At 38.4% G+C, this 10,065-nt stretch overlaps 1 long non-coding RNA gene across 3 annotated transcripts in view; it reads left to right on the forward strand.

The window, feature by feature from the left end:
- LOC115289859 overlaps positions 1 to 2,219 on the forward strand; it is a 40,517-nt gene extending 38,298 nt beyond the window's left edge. For all 3 annotated transcript variants that reach the window (XR_003907838.1, XR_003907840.1, XR_003907839.1), the window contains exons 2-3: positions 1,528 to 1,576; positions 2,131 to 2,219. This is a non-coding gene — a long non-coding RNA (uncharacterized LOC115289859). The remainder of the gene's footprint in view (positions 1 to 1,527; positions 1,577 to 2,130) is intronic.
- Positions 2,220 to 10,065: the final 7,846 nt, after the last annotated feature.

Below are 10,065 nucleotides of genomic sequence, written 5' to 3' on the forward strand. Positions count from 1 at the left end.
CATGTCATCTGCCAAAAGGGAAAGTTTGACTTCTTTCTTGCCAATTCTGATGCCTCTTATTTCTTTTTGTTGTCTGATTGCTGATGCCAGAACTTCCAGCACTATGTTAAACAACAGTGGTGAGAGTGGGCACCCCTGTCGTGTTCCTGATCTCAGGGGGAATGCTCTCAGTTTTTCCCCATTGAGGATGATATTAGCTGTGGGTTTTTCATAGACTGCTCTTATAATGTTTGGGTAAGTTCCTTCTATTCTGACTTTCTCAAGGGTTTTTATTAGGAAAGGGTCCTGTATGTTGTCAAATGCTTTTTCTGCATCTATCGACAGGATCATATGGTTTTTATCCTTTCTTTTGTTAATGTGATGAATCACATTGATGGATTTGTGGATATTGAACCATCCGTGTAACCCAGGAATGAATCCCACTTGATCATGATGGATAATTCTTTTTATATGCTGTTGAATTCGATTTGCTAATATCTTGTTGAGTATTTTTGCATCAGATGCCAATTTCAAGTATAGATTGTCATTTGTACTTGTGACCAAATAGCCAATGAATTGAAGTTCCCGTGGTGACTCCTGTTGGTTCAATTATTGGCTAGAATGGCTCACAGAATTTAGAGAAATACTTACTTATGTTTATTGATTTAAGCACCTCGAGGATGTTCACCAGCCCAGAAACTCACCAGATTTCCTTGTCTAAGAATTTTTATAGAACTTAAGTGTATGTTGAGGTGGCTGATTAAATTCAAGGTTCACACCCTCTTAATCTCTTTACCAGATGGTCGGTCAGCGACACCTTTAGTGTTGTCTTCAGACAAGCCTTCTCCTTTTTGCAACATGGATAGGCTGAGAATTTTCCAGAGCTTTACGTTCTGGTTATTTTTTGTTTAACAGTTCATTCTTTGATTTACCTCTCTTTTCTCACTCTTCACTAGTAGTCATCAGGAGACCCAGGCTATACCTTCAACATTTTGCTTCAAAATCTCCTCAGCCAAATATCCAGTTTCATTATTCACAAGTTCTGTCTTGCATCAAACACTAGAACACCAAGAATTCAGCCAATTCTAGAACACTAGAATTCAGCCAAGTTCTTTGCTACTTTATAACAGGGATCATTTTTTCTCCATTTTCCAATAACTGTTCCTCATTTCTGAGCCCTCAACAGACTGGCCTTTGACATTCTTATTTCTACTAACATTCTGTTCATGACTATTCACTCTCTAAGAAGATAGAGGCTTTCTCTCCAGCTCTTTTTTTTTTTTTCTTTCTAAGCTTTGGCCATAATCACCTTTAACATATGTATTTCTACCAAAAGTCCCTTCATGACAATCTAGGCTTTTTTGTAGCCATGTACCACAAAACTCTTCTGGCCTCTCCCTACAGCCCAGTTTCAAAGCCACTTCTATATTTTTAGGTTGTTACAATAGCAACATCCCATTTCCTGGTACCAAAATCTGTTTTAGTTTGCTCAGGCTGCCATAATAAAGTAGTACCAACTGGATGGCTTAAAAATTTATTTTCCCACAGTTCTGGAAGCTGGGGTCCTGGAGCAAGGAGCCAGCATGGCAACTTTCTGGTAAGAACCCTTATCCTGGTATGTGAATGGCCACCTTTTTGTTGTGTCCTCACATGGTATGGGAAGAAAGAGCATGAACTCTCCGAAGTCTCTTGCTCTTCTAAGGACACCAATCCTATTGTAAGACCCTCCTCAGGTCAAGCTGACCCTAATGAAAAATTACCAGCCATTGTTTCACTCTCCAGCCCTTCTGCTTGAACAATCAAGGGTTGGGAAATTGAGCTCTGGGAATCCTAAGATGTAACCCATGAATTATAACTTAAAGGTTAACCTGTTCTCTTAAGACACTGTTGCAGAATCCCACGTTTTAACCACAAAGTTCTCACTTCTGTGCCCTTGCTTCGCCTCCCCTTTGGGTTTATGATTGGTCACTTAAATATCTCTTGAGACAAAGAACTCTAAAAAATGATAGGTTTCTGCCGGATCTCATGGTTGTGTGTCAAATTGTGTTTGAGCCTTATGTATGTCAAATTGTGTTTGAGCCTTATGTAATGCTGTAAACTTATTTGGTTACCTCAATGATGACTGTTTCTGCTTTGCTATAACCTATATAGCCCCTGAGCTTCAGCACGGCGGGGCTGTCTCCTGGGGACTTGCCAACACTCAGGAGAGAAGCCGTTCAGCTGACCTAAAATAAACCCATACACCATCTCCGTTTGTGTCTGTGGATTTCAGTTTCGGTGACTTGCTTCAGGCGGGAAAGATCTAACACTATTATTGCAGGATTTTTTTTTTTACCACAATACTCAGATTCATAGTCTTGCCACTACGAAGAATGAAGAGGTGGACACACAATAAGCAACAGGCAAAAGGTTTTAGAGTATAAGATTAGAAAGGAAGAATAGCTTGGGGCACCTGGGTGGCTCAGTCAGTTAAGCATCCAACTTTGGCTCAGGTCATGATCTCGTGGTTCAAGCCCCGCATTGGGGTCTGTGCTGACAACTCAGAGCCTGGAGCTTGTTTCAGACTCTATGTCTCCCTCTCTCTGCTCCTCCCCAACTCACTCTCTGTTTTGCTCTCTCTCTCTTTCAAAAATAAGTAAACTTGAAGAAAAAAAAAGATAGGCTAATTATTCTTTAGTAACAGATCTCAGGGATTTACAAATTGGTTCTATACTCATACTGCATGGCAGAGAGAAAAGAGAACTTTTCCTCCTATAAGTTGACTGTTTTCTGTTCACTCACATTTCACTGGTCAAAGCAAATCATATGACTTCCTGATTTCAGCAGTATGGGAATATGATCTTTCCTGTGGGAGAGCACCACAAAAAGAGCACCAAGTATGAGACAATACTACAAAATCTACACATAAAGACCACAGTTGTAGATGATACCACTTAAAATTACACTTCACCTTACTTAAGCACTAATACTTTGTCCAAATTATTTGCTGTCCTCAGCCTCAGGATAGGGCAAATAAACTAATATCAAGAGATACAACTACTATTTTTTTGTGAATACAAGAGTTAATTTGTGCCAGCTTATCCTTGAGATATTATCTCAGCAAAAATATCTGTTAAAACATTTTTGTATGGAAGAGCCATTTCTCCTCTCTAGAACTTTTGTTTTTCTCTTGGGATACAAAGTCAGCTGGTATTATTTAAGGGTTTAGCTTTATAAATACTAAATGTTTCTGGGGCACCTGGGTGGCTCATTGGGTTAAGCATCCACCTTTGGCTCAGGTCTTGATCTCATGGTTTGTGGGTTCGAGCCCCACATCAGACTATGTGCTGACACTCACAGTCTGCAGCCTGCTTCGGATTCTGGTATCCCTCTCTCTCTGCACCTTCCTGCTCTCACTGTCTCTCAAAGGTAAATAAACATTATATACTAAATGTTTCTAGTGTTGTGTTAGCTGAAGCTTGTCCCAGACGTTGTGAGTGTATCTCCCAGCTGTGTAGCAGCCATGTGATTACAGGACAAGGGAGACTCAGTTCTACGTATTGATTTGTTCTTTGATTTGCTATCCAATCAGGTAATTTTATCTCTCTTGTCACAATAATTGCCAAGCTTAAGCAAATCAGTGCCTAGTATTTCCTTGGCTAAAATGGAATTTGAGGCAATGAAATATGAGAGATTTATCAAAATGGACAAAAAAATAAAACAACAAAAATATCTGCTAAATATGAGAAACTCCCTTCAGATATGATCTAGAGATTAAATGTTTAAAAGTGAAAAAGATATACTTTGAAAATTCTAATCAAAAGAAAACGAATGGGTATATTGATATCAGACAAGGTAGAGTTCACAGCAAAGAAAATGACCAGGGATAAGTAGAAGGTCATTTTATAACAATAGAGGAGTCAGTTCATTAAGAGGTCACAAGAATTCTAATTCTTTATGCATTTAACCAAAGAGTTTTAAAATACATAAAGCAAAATCTGCCAGAAGTGAAAGAGAAATATAAAAATCCACAATTATAGTTGGGAACGTCACTACTCCTCTCTTCGTAATAAATTAGTGAACAGAAAGCCAATAAGAATATAGAAGATATAAATGCCATTACCATGGTACTAACACCCAAATCACTATAGGAAAACAAAACTACATATCAATGTCCCTCATGAACATGGGAAAATCTTCAACAAAATACTTGAAAACGGAATCCAGTAGGGGCATCTGGCTGGCTCAGTCGGTAAAGCATGCAACTCTTGATACCAGGTCATCAGTTCAAGACCCACGTAGGCGTGAAGCTTACAAAAGAAAAGAAAATTGAATCTAGTAATATAAAAACAGAATAACACAGCCTGACCAACAGGAGTTTATTCTGAGAATTCAAAGCTTTTTCAATATTAGAAAATTAATATAATCAATTAACAGCCTACAGAAGAAAAAAATCACATGACTTATTGATGCAGGAAAAGAATTTGAAACATTTAGCATCAATTAATGATATTTTAAAAACCTCTCTAGGAAAACAAAACAAAACAAAGAATAAAAAAAGAAACTCCCCACAAACTAGGAATAGAAGGGAATTTCCTCAATATGATTAAAAGCATCTTCAAAAACCCTACAGCTAACATTGTACTTAATGGTGAAAGGCTGTGTGCTTCCTCCTATGATAGAGAGCAAGTCAAACCTGGCCATCTCACTACCCCTATTCAAAAACATACCGGAATTCCAAGCCGGGGGAAGTAAGAAAAAGGAATAAAAGGCATACACACATTGGAAAGGAAGAAATAAGATCTTCCCTATTTGCAGATGACATGATTGTCTACAAAGAAAACTCCAAGGAAACTACCGCCCAAAAAGTAAATCTAGAACTAATAACTAAGTTTAGCATGATTGCAGGATACAAGGTCAACACACAAAAATCAATTGTTTCTATACACTCATAATTGAAAACCAAATATTTTTAAATAATACTTTTCATAGCTTCAAAAAAATGAAATAATTAGGTATACATTTATCAAAATATAATCCCGTTGCTTTAAGGTAGCAACTATTTAAGGGCACCTCCGTGGCTCAGTCAATTAAGCATCTGATTTTGGCTCAGGTAAGATTCTAATGGTTTGTGAGCTTGAGCCCCACATTGGGCTTTCCACTCTTGGGGCAGAGTCTGCTTCGGACCCTCGGTCTCCCTTTCTCTTTCTGCCCTTACCGCCGAGCTCACTCTCTCTCTTTCAAAAATAAATAAACATTTAAAAAGATCTTTTAAAGTAGCAACTATTTTAATTTCTCTGGCTTCCCTTTTGTAAATTATTTTAAGGTCATTGAATATTTATGTGTTTATATTATATTGCATTTACATTTATCATATACAATTTCTATATTGATAGTCATCATATTTAGTATTTTATGGACAAGCAATTATTCTATCATATTGATGTTTTAGCATTAAATAGAAGAATGAGCTTTTCTTTCTAAACATTTTTAATGTTTATTTATTTTTGAGAGACAAGAGAGAAAGAGAGTAGGGGAGGGGCAGAGAGGGGGAAACACAGAATCCGAAGCAGGCTCCAGGCTCGGAGCTGCCAGCACAGAGCTCCACACGGGGCTCGAATTCATGAACCGTGAGATAATGACCTGAGCTGACAGTGATGCTCATCCAACTGAGCCACCCCGGCGCCCCAAGAATGAGCTTTTAAACAAGTCTGAATTCAAATTCCAGTTCCTCAAATACTAGCAGTATGACTAAAGGCAGTTAACCTTTCTTAGCCTTGATCATTAGTAAAATACCAAAATATCAGGGGTGTTAAGAGTTAAATAAAGTGATATATTTAGGTATCCCACAAAGTAGCTGTTATTAATACCCTAATTTTAAACTTTCTCCTATTTTTGGACATTTAAGATTGTTTCTTGGCAGAGTCTTTACATTGGAGTCCAAGAATTATTACTCCCTTTTCAGGGATCTTGATCCTCAGGATTTTAAATTCTTTATTTTGAAGTTTATCTAAGGTTATTAAGCCTTAGGGAATGGACTTATAAGGGCTGACTTGTAAATCAAATTGCCAGTTCATTAATAAACTGAGCAATATATGTATTGCTTGCTTAGAATGCATTATCCTTAGTATTTTGCTAAAAGCACATTTACTGATTCTTGCTTTTGGTTTCTATTTTTCACACTGAATTTTCCATTCTCCCTTCAGTTTGTATGGATCATGAGTGATGTACGTGTGGCCATGAACTACTCCAGAGTCCTCCAGAGTCCCACTGTCAGTAGTGCATGTTGGAGGCATGAGAGTTGGGAGATGAATATACACCCAACAGGCATAGCCTCCAAGGAGGGGCCAGCAGTCCAAATAGGAGATTGCGGGAGAATCAGTGAATACAATTCCTATTCGAGGGACAGGGGTTGTGTAACAGAAGGGATTTTTGAGACAGACCCTTTTTAGATTCAGGAAAGGCGAAAGACATAGTGACCAGAAGGTCCATACTGATGACATAGGAAGAAAGCAGCCAGCAGCTGAAAGACAATGGGGAGAAAAATCGAATGTCTAGGGAAGGTATTGGCCAGATTTACAAGACTAGGATTCAAGGTCAGGCTCCAGTCCCAGCAGGGAGCCTATTTTTGAAAACCAATAAACAGGACTGAAGGTTAGTCCAATTGACCACAACTTGAGGGAAAGCTACAGTTTCATTGTTTGGGAATATGCCCAGGGTCTTGGTTCATTCCCAGGATGGAAGGTAGGACTATTCTAGATTCCTCTCACTTGTGCAGAAAAAGAAAGCAGTGTACTTCAAGGATCAGCTTGGAGGCTTAGGAAGGCTTTAGTCACAAAATATGCCATGAACAAGGACATGTGCCCATAATATGAATGTTATTGTAGCCAAATTGCAATGTAGAATTATGTTTCCGAGATTTCTTGTTGAAAATCAATACCATCTGTATCAGTCAGGATCCAGGAAGCAGATGGCACCATGAAACTGAGTAATGAAGGCGAGTTTAATAAAGGGGTTATTTATAAAGGCACGATTTAGGGAGAAAAAGAAGGGATGTTGTAGTGCCCCAAGGCTTGTAACAGTGGGAGTAATGCCCACACTTAGGCCTGAAAGGGCAAGAGGAAGTAATGCTTGCTGAACCCTGGAGGGTGAACTTTGTGGTGAGGGCACCTAACAGGAGCCATAATTTTGGCAAAGGGAAACAGTCAACCTATGGCAATGTGGCAGGGAGGGAGCCGGGGAAATAAACATCCCCCTTCTCTTAGCAGATTCCTCCCAGGAGCAGCCCCCTCCGCATTCGCTGAACCCCAACTGAAATTGGAAGGCAAGAGAGCCCAGTGCTGCAGTCCATATGGGTCAACCTCTCAGGGCAGAGAGTAGAGTGCAGAATGAATCTGAAGGGAAAAATAGATGATCTACCTTGTGTAGATTCTAATTAAATTTCATCGAAGTGTCAATTTCCAAGCATTTTCATCTTTTTTTTGCCTCTGTCATCACACCACGGATTTTAGGCCTACCTTTCTTTTGGGCATATGGCCCTCCATCCACCTAAGTCACACCCGCTGTGGAAGAGTCAAAGTATAATTACCTCTGAGCTGCCTTTTATTTCAGTCAAAACTACAGCTGCCCCAGAAAAAGAAAGCTGGAAGCCTATAGCTAGAGCCCCTTGGCCTGTGAGCATGGTTGCCAGTAACTTAGTTGCAAGTGTAGGCAGTCCTTCAGTCCTGTGAGGAAACAGAATCATAGCCCTGGAAGCTGGCCCTCCCCCAATTGGAGACCGTTTGCTTGCAGCAAATGTATCTGAGGGGGTTATTATCACCCAGACAATGAGGTAGAAGCTTCATTCAAATTTCCACCAGAGTGTAACTATCGGAATATAATTAAAACTGGCTAAACGGAAGGGATACTCCATTGACAGCTTTCTGCGTGTTTTTGACTTTTTTACCTTTTTGCTTTTTCACAGTTTTTGTCCCTGGCAAAGCAAGAGACATGGTCTTTTTTTGGAAGATAAATTTTGGCGTAGAGAGTTCATCTATAAAGAACAAGCTAAGTGTGTTACTGATACATTAAAACTGCCTTCTACCAATACATTCGTTCATTAACATTAAAAACCAGCCTGGGTGGTGCCTGGGTGGCTCAGTGGGTTGAGCTTTCGACTTCCGCTCAGGTCATGATCTCACAGTTTGTGGGTTCGAGCCCCACATCGGGCTCTGTGCTGACAGCTCAGAGCCTGGAGCCTGCTTCAGATTCTGTGTGTGTGTCTCTCTGCCCCTCCCTTGCTCACACTCTCTCTCTCTCTCTCTCTCTCTCTCTCAAAAATAACCATCAAAAATTTTTTTTAAAAAAAACAAAAGAAAACCCCAACACTTCTTGCAATTGTGGAACAAGTGAAATGTGGGGTAAGTGTGATGTCACTTCTTCATATGAATAGCCTGTGTGCTCATTTTTAGTGAACAGGATGTACAGCTTTTGTAATTCTTTTCCCTTTTCTGCTGTTTGTTCTGATTATACTTACTGAAATATGAAAATAAAAGTCAACAAGTGATGTTAAATGAAAATTTAAAGAAAATGCTGAGATGTTTCTGATTTCTCTTGAACATCTTTAGTTGTTTGAATAAATTTCTAATAATTTTGATGTATGAAGACAGATTTATATTCCAAAGACAGATGAGAAAAAGATAATATTCAAAATACAATATTTCAAGTGATTATAAGTTCCTGGGTAGGTTTTTAAAGTGCTTACGAAAAGAATATATTTCTCAGATCATAAAGGTTTAGAGTACTATTTGCTGAGTAAAAATTATTTTTGTCTTTTACTTTCTGTATGTATATTTTAAATGGTCTCTATTTAATTAGTCATATTTGGAATTAAAATTGTTAGATCATTGCTAGAAATTTTTTTATCTATTGACCAAAACCAGCAACTCCAGCCTTTCCATGCCAAGCATTTAATGTCTTCCCTTTTCTGCTCTAGCAAAGAGGCAAAAGGGTATTTTATTCGCTGATATTAATGTATGATTTAAGAAATACTTAAATTTCTTTTTATGTTATCTCCACATATTAATAAAAATCTTTGAAACTAGTAGCAGATATTATCACTATTAAAAAGCATTAAATATTATGTCTTTACTTAGGTGATTTTAAATTATACGTTCCCTATGCACTCAAATATTTAGCACAAATAGCTCCATGGAGATGACAAAATGCAGCTCAAACACAATTCAATTCTTTTCTTCTCCAGTGTGTGCGATCTGTTTCCATGGAAATTTCGTGTTGACCAGGAATTGTAAAAATACTATATGCAAACATATCTCAGAAGCAAACCTTTTTGGAGAATAATCGTGATTTAATTTGAGTCACTCCATTAAAACTGTTCGAATAACAGAAAAGACTATTCTTTAGCAGAGACCATTCTGCAATTTCCCTTAGTTCAATATGTTATGTTAGTCTAATAGAGTTAGAGATTATAGGGACTTTAATTTGCCTTTTGATAAGAGTAAAATTAAATCTTAATGATTTAGGTAAATTCATTCAAAAAAGATTAAAGACTTAGTATGAGCCAGGTATTGTTGGGGTGCTGAAAGGAATACAAAGATGTGTACCAACACAATAATGGTGTAAAATGGAATGACAATGTGCTATGTATATAGAGAGGAAAGATGAAAAGAGCAAGGAAATCTTGGATGAAAAGGCATTTAAACTGGGTCTTGAACAATGAGAAAGTCAGGAGACCTTTTTAGTGAAGGAAACCATCTGAGCAAAAGCACAGGGGTGGGAAGCAGTGGGCACGTGTGGAGAATGATGATGAGAAATCCACCTAGCTGAGATCTAAGGGAAACTGGGGGAGACGAAATAAAAAGGTAGGCCGTGGGTAGGTTTTGTATGGCCTTGAATGCCACGCTAATTCAGATACTATGCCCAAAGCAGCAATGTTCAGTTAGGCAATAATCATCTGGACTGACAATGGTTGAATGTTGTGGGGAAAGGAATAGATCGCTGCTTTGAGAAACACGGCACTGAAAGGAGTAAGGAAGCAGTGAAGCAGCTTGAAGAACTATCAGGCTTAAAACACAGTTTATTTGAGAGATGTGGTGGGTTTAAAATATG

This window comes from Suricata suricatta, chromosome 4 (assembly GCF_006229205.1).
Source record: "Suricata suricatta isolate VVHF042 chromosome 4, meerkat_22Aug2017_6uvM2_HiC, whole genome shotgun sequence".
Taxonomy (NCBI): Eukaryota; Metazoa; Chordata; class Mammalia; order Carnivora; family Herpestidae; genus Suricata; species Suricata suricatta.